A 12,476-nucleotide genomic window follows, 5' to 3' on the forward strand; every position below is an offset into this window, starting at 1 on the left:
GTACTCACCGGTACTGAGTACCAGCACTTCCTATTTTTACCAAGCAGAGTACCGGCACTTCTCCACTGCCAAGGAGAGTACCGGACTCAGGGTCGAATTGACAAGGTTGGCACTGGGCCCGTGCTGAGGGCCAGCTGTGTTCCTGTTTTTTTAGCAGCATGTTTACCGTTTTGCCGTTTGACAGTGTCCTTCAGCTGTGGCAAGATGCACGATGGGGCCTGAACGGCGGCCTGCTGCTGCGTCAAGTGGGCCTCTGCTCCCCCCCCCACCCAGATGAAAGCTCTCTTTGCTCTCACCAGCCCCCTGCCGAGCCTCCGTGCTAGGACATCTCGTAAGATAGTGTATGGGACATTTTCTACCTGGGGTGGAGCACAGTGATGTGTGCAGACTGAATGAGTTGGGGGGCAGATGGGGGGAGCCTGCTCAGGAGTTGCCTCTTAAGAACCCAGGTAACAAGGGCCATTTTCACGACTTGGCTTCTCACTGGGGTCTGACTGTCTTTCCCCTGACTGAAAGCTTTCCGTCCCAGGGGCCTTCTGAGGGGAAAGGAGGGATAATGGGGTGAGAGAAGGCGAAGAGTGAAGACACAGAGATAGAAGAAGCAGAGAAGAGTTTAAAGGGGAAAAACATAGAAAATAAGCGCAGATAGATATGGGGAAGCGATGATTGAGACAGCTATGGAAAGAGTAAGAGCGGCACAGAGAAATAGAGAGAATGATGGTAGGTAATGAAAGGATACAATTGGGGTAAAGAGAGTTGGACGGAGTTAGATACAAATGGGAGAGAAGTGAGGAGGAGAGATTGAGAGGTTTGAGATGTGAAGATTGATAAAGAGTGTTTGCTTGTTTGTGTGTGAGAGAGAAATGAAATCAGAGCGGAAGAGAATCGGGACACTCGGGAGGTATTTGAAAAGAAATGCGTGGAATACTTGTTTTGTGTGTATGTGTGTGCACTCTTGAATATAAAAGGATTGTGCCAAATGCAAGTAAGTAGGAACAATATGACATTAAGAATATGCAAATATTGTGCAACAAGGAAATATTAACATGTGGTGTGTGTCATTCATTTTGTGTAACGAATTAGCACATTTGGTTTCTTTTCATACATTTATTACATGCTTTGGTATGTCCTGCAACTGGTGTAAATGCCCTTCTCTGCGCATATGGAAAAGTTTGAGACAACTATCAAGGACAAAATGAATACTCAACAGAAATGGTTTTGTATCATCATGTCTCACCCCGCCTCTAACCCCGCCCACTGCCACGCCCCTAGCTCAATTTACCACTGGTTCTCTTAATAACCCCTTTAACTGCACTACCTGCCAAAGAGTCGCAACAAAACTAAGATTAGAGCACAACCCTGGTTTGCACATACTTCCAACACAGGCCTCACTAGATCTAAGTATCTAGAGTTCTATCCTTCTGCAAATTAGGGCACATTGTGAGAATAAATGAAAGTACAATACATGAACAAACATTTTTTATACTCAGCTCGAGATAAAGAGCCACTGAAAGCATCTTACAATTTCATCCATAAGCACACTGCAGAAATAGAAATGTCAAATGTAGGTGAAATGTAAACATGGCAGCGCTGGGTAGGTCGGTCATACATAAAATGTAACCGTGACATCGACGGCGGTGCTTTTGGTTTCTAAGTTAAAGTTGATCGGCTGCGATGGCTTTATTACAAATAAAATGTCACGGTTACAGTTTCCGGAATCTGCCTTCATCGAAGAAGTCTGTCAAAAACAGTAGGTACGCTACGATCTTATACTAGAATACAACGTAAATAATGGATTTGGCAGTTTGGAAGAACCTATAGTTTTCAGGACAGGCAGTGAAACAGACCAGGCAACAATAAGTAATGATAACAAAGCGAGGAAATACGGCGGGCTCTAAGACCCGGCCATTTCCATCTGAGGGACGGCTGCCATTTTTCCCTGCCCACTTCCCCTCTCCCAGTCTGCTGGGCGTCATTTCACAGGGTCCTAGCGTCCGCCCTTTGACTGGTGTTCCATCCTTTGTTCCAGTATCAGGCACCGTTGGGAAGCAGAAGTTGTTTTCTACCCGGACCGATTTCGGAGCGCACCACGCTGCTCTCCATCCATATCAGCTGCCCGGGATCACAATGAGAGACAGGTATTCTCTTCTCTTTTATACCCTACATCCTGCTTCCGAGCCCTTTAACGGGGAAAGGGACCGCTTTTAATAATTACTTTTGTCTCATGGAGTCCTGCGGAGCATGGGTTACCCAACAGGAATTTAAACAGGCTCATACTTTATTATTTATTTTGTAGTTTTAAATTGCTCCTTTCTCCTTTGCAGTGAATGAACACTGCACTTAAGTCGCCACTTGCTTAAGATTTCACTTTAAAGAAGCCCTTCGTTGCTCTCAGTTCCTACCCCTGCACAGTGCAGTGTTGGTTCTGTCTGGGATGGAAAGATGTAACTTCCTTTCACCTAGTGATGATGCTGACCATATCACAATGATCAGTGTTTGAAAATGTGTTGCCTACTCGCCGTCTTAGGTTCAAGGTCTTGGGACACCACGATCTGGTAGAAGAATGGGGCAAAGATTGAAATACTATATTTTACGGGTTGAAAGCGTTATTGTATTTCTCATATCCTCAAAAGGTGCCTCAGTTCAAGATGTATGATCCCATTGTGCAGTAAATGTGGTAAATCCACTTTGAAACAATGTCCGTCAGCCATCCCAAGATTTTTATTCAATATCACTTGACATGTGTGGATTCATACGGGCACAACAAAAGTACAAGTCACAGGAAGCAAAGTGCTATTGTTTAGAAAGCCACGATTTAATGGAGGTTTCAAACATGACTACTGCGGAGTTGAATTGAATCAATTGAGTACTTTGTTACCCAAAGGGTGGCCTGTTGCTTAAGGATTGACTGCTAAAGGTTAAGAGGGTTATTTATACCATGTCAGATTGCCAGTCAGATCAGCAGAGGCAATGGCTTTTGCCTCCCTGGAGAAGGATTGCTTGCCGTATTGAGAGATCCCTGCCTGGCAGTTGATAGCCTTAGTTTCTTTATTAAAAGTTGGCAGTATTGCCTCAGTTACTTACTGGTAATCTTTATTACTTCAAGTTCGCCCCTAGATGTGTGCCTATCTTGGCGTTGACTTCAGCCTCGGGACGCTTGGAATATACGCAGCACCGCATTAACGACCAATTTCGATCGTTCTATGCGAGCCTTTACACCAGCCAGTTACAGACTGGAGATGTGGATACTCAGGCGTTTCTGGAGTGCCTGGCGCTGCCTACAATTGAGGAGGAGGAAGCGAAGACCCTGGGTCAGGATATTACGTTGGCTGAAATTTGCGGCGCCATTAAGCAATTGGCACGCAACAAAACACCGGTTAGCAATGGCTTGCCTATCGAATTCTATTTAACGTATATCGATCTCCTGGCTCCCAGACTGTTGGCAATATACAGGGAGGCCAGTCGGGTGGGGGTAATACTGGCCTCCACTAGAGAGGATATTATTGTCCCTCTTCTTAAGCCGGGGAAATCCCCGATTGACCCAGCTGCGTACAGGCTATCAATGCTCACCACCGACTATAAAATACTGATCCCAGTATTGGCCACTAGACTCCTCCCATTTATGATGAGGTTGGTGCACTCCGACCAAGCCGGCTTTATCCCGACTAGAAATACTGCCAGCAGCATACGTCGGTTAATAGGACTATTGGATGGAAGCCATGAGGCGGAAGGGCAAGCGATGGTCCTTTTGGTCGATATCGCTAAAGCGTTTGACAACCTGGAATGGCCATATCTGTTCTCAGTCATGACAGCTTTTGGCCTTGGGGCCGACTACGTTCGCTGGACAAAAATCTTATATTTGTCGGCAACTGCTAGGGTCCGAGTTGGTAGAGTTGTCTCCTCCTTGTACCCCGTGGGGCGGGGCACTTGACCGGGTTGCCCGCTCTGCCCGCTGTTGTTTGCTCTCGCGGTAGAGCCATTGGCGGCGCGCGCTAGAACGGGACGGGCGTATTGCGGCTTGCGCCTTAACAACCAAGCACAATACATTTCGCTTCATGCGGACGACCTCTTAATGTTCCTGGGAAATGCGGGGGAGGCCCTAGACGGAGCGCACACCCTCCTCGATTGTTTCGGGGATATCTCGGGATTGCAAATTAATTGGGCGAAGACCTGCGTGTTCCCGGTGTCCAAAACATGCGTCCCGCCTCCACTACCACCTGATTTGGCGTGGGAACTTAGGTGTCTCCCTTATTTGGGAACGTTATAATGAACAAGGGTCCTTAGCTTATTTATGAATCAAAAACAATACAGTATAGGAACACAATGGAAAACTATACGAGTTGCGATTTCCAAACCCAGCCGGGAAAGGAGTTTATTTTCTGGAGGCAATGTCCAATCTTTCAATACAAACGAGATAGCATGACACAAGCCTGTGCCGTACAAAAAAGAGGGAAAGGAAAGATAGGATTAGGGTGAAAGGGGTGTCTTTCAGGCAAAGGAAAAGAGCAAGGACATGGCACTGTAAACAAGTCAAAGATTAATAACAGTGTCGCCTGGAGTGGAGTGTACACAATCACATTTAACAATATTATAAGTGTAAACCCACTCATAGGTGTCGACGTTTCGATCCCTATTGCTCAACTAGATAAATGGGATCATCATCAGGACTTTTATAATGAACAAAACATGCCTGAATGAGATAAAGCCTCAGTAAATCAAGGTGAAAAGCCTCACATGGGAGGTGTCCTTCACTTCAAAATGCAGCGATGATGCACGTAATTAAACGTCAGGGAGGTCTTTATGGGGGTCCAGAAGAAGTTGCTTTTTATAAAAATATGCGGATGCAATTCATGGTACGTTTCCAACTGCATATGATGGCAGCACTTACTCCACTCAATATGAGAGCGGGGAATAGCTTTATTAGTGTAGGCAACAGTGGCCGTACACGTGGATTGCCAACGGTGTGGCGTTTCAGACGCAAGTCTAGATGAAGACACGTCTCTCCTGGGGCTGCTCGGTCAATGCCGGATGCAATGGCATTGAGTGGAGTAAGTGCTGCCATCATATGCAGTTGGAAACGTACCATGAATTGCATCCGCATATTTTTATAAAAAGCAACTTCTTCTGGACCCCCATAAAGACCTCCCTGACGTTTAATTACGTGCATCATCGCTGCATTTTGAAGTGAAGGACACCTTCCATGTGAGGCTTTTCACCTTGATTTACTGAGGCTTTATCTCATTCAGGCATGTTTTGTTCATTATAAAAGTCCTGATGATGATCCCATTTATCTAGTTGAGCAATAGGGATCGAAACGTCGACACCTATGAGTGGGTTTACACTTATAATATTGTTAAATGTGATTGTGTACACTCCACTCCAGGCGACACTGTTATTAATCTTTGACTTGTTTACAGTGCCCTGTCCTTGCTCTCTTCCTTTGCCTGAAAGACACCCCTTTCACCCTAATCCTATCTTTCCTTTCCCTCTTTTTTGTACGGCACAGGCTTGTGTCATGCTATCTCGTTTGTATTGAAAGATTGGACATTGCCTCCAGAAAATAAACTCCTTTCCCGGCTGGGTTTGGAAATCGCAACTCGTATAGTTTTCCATTGTGTTCCTATACTGTATTGTTTTTGATTCATAAATAAGCTAAGGACCCTTGTTCATTATAACGTAGTTATACCCATGGTACTTAGCTATCCGTTGGGTCCCCCTTGTATCTTAAAAAGCTCCCTTATTTGGGAATGCACGTGTATCATGTTCAGGAGGATCTTCTTGAAGGTAACATCGATAGAGCGTTGAGGGGACTTTCGCGGTAGCATGCGGTTCTGGGGGACCCTTCCGCTGTCTGTGGCGGGTCGCGTGGCGCTGCTTAAGATGGTGGCACGTCCTCGACTCTTGTACTATTTTCGGACACTGCCGATACGGATTCCGGTTGCTCTCTTTCGACAACTCCGCTCCGCAGTGGGTAGCTTTATCTGGGGTGCAGGAAGACGCAGGGTGGCGCTGGATACATTGATGCGGCCGAGGGCTGAAGGGGGCCTTGCTGTCCCGGACTTTGAATTGTGCTACCTGGCTGCACAATTCCAGTTTCTTACGCAGGCGGTGGCGCTGGAATTTCGAGGGCCGGAAAGAGAGTTTGCACCAGAGATACCGCAGCATGTTTTGTCCTTCGTGGTTCTGCAACAACATCTGCGAACTACCGATTTATCGATGGTGGAGGGGACCCTACAGCACTGTTGGAAACGGTTTCATAATAGAATTGGGGTGAAACGCCCGTACGCTCCAGAGATACTGTTAGGCATGTGTACAGCGTTACCGCATGGCGGGGATTGGTCCTCCCTTGCGGAGAGGGAGGAGCTGGGATTGCAGATGGTGGGTGACCTGCACGCAGATGGCGAGCTGTTGCCCTATGGCACGTTGCAAGAGACCTTTGGTCTACCGCGCAGCCATTACCTGATGCACGCGGCACTGATCGCTGCTATACAGAGGCATTGGGGAGCCAGCCTTTCCGAACCACCAACAAGCGGAGCGTGTCAATACGTGGTGATTGCAGCGGGCACCTATAAGGAGGTTACTTGCCTATATAAACATATGCAGGGTGAGGGGCTTAATCCGTTACAATGGGCAATGGGCGACGGATTTAGATATGGCAATACCTGATGCGGCTTGGTCTCAGATAATTAAATGAGCGTGGAAGAGTACCAGGAACGCTAGGTTTCAGCGTATTCAGTTTTTTGTATTACATAGGGCATACCTTACACCAGCTAAAATTAATCAGTATTTCTGTGTGGACACCTCGCTATGCCCAGGATGCAAACTACAAGGCGCGGACCTGAGCCATATGCTGTGGGACTGTCCGCAATCGGGTACCTACTGGGAGGAGATAACCGATTTACTTTGTAGAGTAACCGGACGACAGATCACTATGGAAAAGGGAGTTTGCCTGCTACACTGGTTTCCACACACTAGCAAAAATAAGATAACTAGCAAGTTTGTAGACCTGGGATTCATTCTGGCTAAGAGGTAAATCACATCTCGTTCGAAGGCGGCGGTTGGCCCCAGCTACGTTAGATGGAAAGCAGCGCTGCTTATGAGGGCAAGCAGCGAGAGCTCAGTACGATTGCAACAGGCTCATAGGTCCCATAGCGATAGGGAGCTGGAGGCGGCGCGGGAGGCTTTAGTGACGGATCTCCTGACCTCAGACTTGGGAACTGACTCGTCTCCAGCACATCGACGGAGGATGAACATCAATAGGTGACTTCCATTGGCCTTGGGGAGACTGACGAGGGAAAGGACTCCCGACATCCATGGCTCTCACGATAGTAAGGACTATCATTGATGCGGTGGCCTACACACACCTCGAATACTAGAATAGCTATTGGTCAACACTCACTCTTTTAGGATAGATGCGCCAGCAGCAGGGGCGGGGCCTTAGGGGTAGTTAGACAATGAGGGCAGACCTGCCTGAGGTGCCGTATAATGACCTAGAGTCCAGACTTTTCCATGTGCTAGAATATAGAACCAGGGCGCTTATCACAGCTGGGCAGACCCAGGCCAGGGGCAGTGCGACCTTAACTGTGCTTTTAATACTTGCTTCCTTGGATTGCTGGACCGCTGTTGATGTTTACGCTATTATGGAATGTCGGACTCTTTGTACTGATGATGGTCCTATCTCATGTCTGGTTGTTTATCTTTTTGAAATAATAAAAAGATTTAAAAAAAAAAAAATCACTTCAAGTTCAGATCTTCCTCATCACAGTCGTTACTTAATGAGCGCACACTCCTGTGGACAGAACCACCATTACCTCATCATCATAATAATAATAATAATAATAATAATAATAAAGAGTTTGTAAAGCGCCTGGTTACACTAGCTAGTGTGTCCCCGTGCTGTGGACAGAGGGAGCTACAGAGAATTGTCGAGAAGGGCAGGCAGAAGCCCAAGGCTTCATGTCTGGAAGAGCCATGTCTTCAGTCTTTTCCTAAAGATTTTATCAGATTGTTCCATCCAAAGGTCAATGGGAAGTGCGTTCCACTGTTTGGCTGCCAGGTAGCGGAAAGAACGGCCTCCCATTCTCATTCTTTTTTTTACTGGGACTTCCACCAGCCCTGAGCCCTGGGAACGCAAGGCCCTGGTTGGAGTGTAGGGGGACAGTAGGTTGTGCAGGTACTTTGGGCCTTTCCTCAACAGGATCTGTTGACTAATACATAGGGCCTTGAATACAATTCTTTCCCTTATTGGGAGGCAGTGAAGAGTAGTTCGGGCATTTTTGGATGAGGCTCTCCTAGGAAGCATCAGGACTAGGCGGGCAGCGGCGTTTTGGATGTATTGTAATCTTTGCACGCTCTTTTTACTGGCGCCTATGTATAGTGCATTCCTGTAGTCCAAGCGAGAGGTGACAAATGCGTGAACTAGGGTTTTCCTGGCAGCTACCGGGAGTACATCTAAGATCTTCCGAAGGCCCTTCATTATGCCAAAGCACTTTCCCGCCACCGTTCTGGTGTGGTGATCGAAGGAGAGAGTAGAATCCAGCCACATCCCCCAGGATTTTAACCTCCTTCTTAGGGGTGGGGGTGGTGCCCAGAGTCTGCGGCCACCAACTAGGTGACCATATTGAGGGAGCGTTTCCCACAATAAGGACCTCGGTCTTGCCGCCAGTCAGCTTTAAACAGTTGTTAGCCATCCAGACTGAAAGCTCTTGTAGGCATGCGGAGAAGTTAGCTGCAGCTTCTTCCTGAGATTGGGTCAGGGATACGACAAGCTGCGTGTCATCCGCATATGACACAACACTAATGCCGTTAATGCCGTATTTTTTAATGATATTAGACAGAGGGGCAATATACAGATTAAAAAGCGTAGGGCTCGGTATCGATCCCTGGGGTACCCCCTGCCCAAACCTGATCTTCTTGGAGTATTACTGCCCTTGGGATACTTGAAACTCCTGTCCTGTAGAAAGGAGCTTAGCCATTGCAGAGCCAGGTTGGTCAGTCCACTCTCCTTTAGGCGCCGAATGAGTATGGGATGGGCCACAGTATCGATGCAGCTCTGAGGTCCAACAGAACCAGTGCCACATCTGTCCCAGCATCGACCTGACGGCGGATGGTTTCAGTGGACAGAAGCAGCGCCGACTCTGTGGAGTATGTGGCCCGGAAACCCGATTGCGTGGGGTGGAGTAGGCTGCCCTGATTCATGTGATCAGTTAACTGAGCATTGACCACCTTTTCCGCGATCTTAGCGAAGAAAGGTAGGAGAGATATTGGTCGAAGATTCTCCAACTGGCTGGCGCTAATCCTGGGTTTCTTTTTAATGGGGACAACCACTGCCTCCTTCCACCTTTGGGGGACTACTCCCGCTTCAAAAGAGAGTCTGATGAGGAGCCTAATGTAAGGATCCAGAATGTTCATACTCTACCTCATATTTCTCGGTTTAATAGGATCTCTCGGGGAGCCTGACTTGATATTCAAAGCTATGGATTTTAGGTCATCCAGGGAGGGAAGGCTGAAACTGGAGGGACAAGAAGCTTCTTCTAGATTACATACTCCCGTTCCGTCCAATCATCTTTCCCTTTGCGAGCCTGCTCCGGGAATGTAGAGTAGATCCTCTGTACTTTATCTGAGAAGTAATCTGCTATCAAGTTGCAAGATTCAACCAAGACTTTACTAGGGGAAGAGGTTCTGTCCAGTGACGAAAGCTCTATAAAAATCACAAATAGCTCTCTATAGGAATTATAGGCAAGTTCAATCTTCATATTGTAGTATGCCGCTCGCGTCTTCCTTATTAGAGAGTGATACATCTTAAGACTGGTTTTATATGTGGCCCTCCTCTTTTCAGAGAAGTCTTCCCTCCACCTACGTTCCAGACGTTTACAGGAGGATTTCACCGCCTTCAGCTCCTCATTGAACCAAGGCGCGGATCTGGATTGTCTCCTAGGAGCATTGGTGGCCCATGGCTCCACCTTGTCAAGCTCCTCACAAATGCGTTGATCTAAAGCACTGCAGGCCGTTGCGACCTCACTCCCTCCAGGTTGCCCCCCCTGCTGTAGAGCACAATTGAACTTGGTTGCCGAGAAATTGGACCACTTCCTCTGGGGTCTGCCTGTGTCTGATTTTAGCACAACTTGGGCTTTAGGTATAAGAATCCTGAAGGGGATGATATAGTGATCAGTCCATGGGACTGGGATAGGAGTGTTAACCCGGAGCTCTCCCCAATTGGCAAAGATAGGGTCAAGTAAGTGCCCATGCTGATGAGTTGGGAGAGTGGATTGTAATATTAATTGAAGTGCCTCCAGCTCCTGGCCGAGCTCTTGCGCCGGGGCATTATCCCTGTCGTCAAAGTGTAGGTTGAGGTCACCCAACACCAGCACCATGGCATATCGTTGTGCTAGTTGCATGACATATTCCTTAAGACTGATTGCAAACTGCGAAGCCGGACGTGGTGGTCCGTATATCAAGAGGCCTTTAATGACATGGATGTTGTCCACTGTAATAGTGAAGAGCCCTGCCTCACTGGCCTCTACTGCCACCCTCTCCAGGGAGCATTCCACTGCCAGTTTATGAATCATAGCTATCCCACCCCCTCTGCATCTAGGGCGATCCAGTCTTAGGATCCCATAATTCGGGGGGAGGGCTTCGAGGATATCTGGAGCAGAGTCCTCGTTCAGCCATGTTTCAGTTAATAGCATGATGTCTGGTTGGTTATCTATAAGAAAGTCTTGGAGCTCGTGTTTATGCTTGCTTAGGGACCTACAGTTAACCAATATCATGTGAAAGTCCTATTCCTTTCCAACTGTCCCCTGGTTAGTTTTCAACACTTAGGGGCAGTGACTGCATTTTTGCTACCTGCAGCCTATCTGTATACTATTCGGACATAGGCTAGATATGGAGGAGCACATCATGTGGAATTTCTTAGAGGTGTAGGTGTGAGTGCTAATAAAATGGGCAGGGGTTCTGGCCCCGGGCGGCCGCGGACGGGCGCAGACGGGCTTGCCTTTGGCGCGCCTGCGGTGCGCCCGCTTCGAGCGTCCGCTGCGCGTCCTTCCTGGCATGTGCCCTAAGTAGCCCCTCCCGCCTCCACACTAGACCGCTGACTGGGTCTGGAACTGAGTGACGGAAAGTCCTACTCCTTCCTCCCTGCCCTCCGTTGTTTCCTTTCCAGTAAAAGAATTGGCTTGGTAGTTTGGTCTGCTCTGTTCCCATGATGCACTGGGCCAGGGACAGACTAATTTGCATGTAGCCAGGTTCTGAGCTGGGATGGTGCAGTGAGCTAAAAAACGGTGATGGATCAAGCCCTGATCTGTTGACTGGGTAGGAGTGTTCTGCTTAATTCAGAGACTCTGTCCATCACCACCCCCTTCATTTTGTCCACCATAAGGGTGGAAGGGTATGCTCAGATGTGAGTCCCTTGCTCACTGCACCAGCATCGTAGCACAGCATATCAGTGAGGAGGGACTTCTCGGTATGCAATAGCGGGAGTCTCGAAGTATCGGCCACACTGATCACGTTCTTCACCGATATTCCCTCGCCTATATCGGTGAAGAACGTGATCAGTGTGGCCGATACTTCGAGACTCCCGCTATTGCATACCGAGAAGGTCTTTGAAATATATCTGCGTGCTGCTGTGCAAGATAAATTGACTGAAGCGGCCACCTACATGCTTCACCTATTTTTGTACTATTAAGAAGCTACAGGACGTTTTACAAGACGTACACACTATTTGGATTTCGTGCTACCGGGACCGGGATCGTTGAGTTTCTCCCGCTTTCTTGAATTGCTGCTCATCTAGACACCCAGAGACTGACCTTCTTTTGTTCGTAAATCACTTCCTCTACTATGCCATGTGAGGCCTGCCGCCTACCATCTGCTTTTGGTTAGATTTTGCAGAGTCCCTCCTCACTGATATGCTGTGCTACGATGCTGTTAGCCCAGAAAGTTCTGAAATTGGGATAACTCTTTACCTTGAAATTTTGAAGGACCTGGATGGCTGTATAAATTTAATTGACTGGCGCCCTGATGAAGGAGTTACCCACTGTGGCATTTTCCTACTGATGAGAGTGTGTGTGGTTTTTGCTTAGTCGTTTGTATTTAGATGGATGTTTTGCTTCATGAGTGTGACTGTGATTTATTGCTTGGATGAATGTTTTAGGAGAAATGTTTTTATCGTTCTTTGTAGTTCTGGGCCAATGTGAGATGAATTATATATGTTGTTCTATTCACTGAAGTAATGAACTTTTACAAATATAAATGATAATAAAATGATTTAAATACATTCAGCTGTTCTGTGGGCAATTGTTAATATTGGAACCTATTGGTCCGCTAGATTATTGGGAACCTCCCTTTCATGTTGTTATTTATATTTACTTCCCTGGTGGGTTGTTCCCCTCCCCTATCCTTTTCCTTTGGTTTAGGTTCAGGGTCCCTCTACAGTTTTTTGTATATGTCTCTTTCTTTAAAGGCAGCCACTACTACCATAT

The 12,476-nt window shown here is 47.4% G+C and overlaps 1 protein-coding gene across 1 annotated transcript in view; it reads left to right on the plus strand.

Annotated features, from left to right (window-relative positions):
* Positions 1 to 2,017: 2,017 nt before the first annotated feature.
* LOC147701817 (uncharacterized) overlaps positions 2,018 to 12,476 on the plus strand; it is a 44,504-nt gene continuing 34,045 nt past the window's right edge. Inside the window, exon 1 of the mRNA XM_086930458.1 lies at positions 2,018 to 2,138. The gene's annotated coding sequence lies outside the window, so the exon portion shown is untranslated. The remainder of the gene's footprint in view (positions 2,139 to 12,476) is intronic.

This window comes from Lissotriton vulgaris, chromosome 7, assembly GCF_964263255.1.
Source record: "Lissotriton vulgaris chromosome 7, aLisVul1.2, whole genome shotgun sequence".
In the NCBI taxonomy this organism is placed as follows: Eukaryota; Metazoa; Chordata; class Amphibia; order Caudata; family Salamandridae; genus Lissotriton; species Lissotriton vulgaris.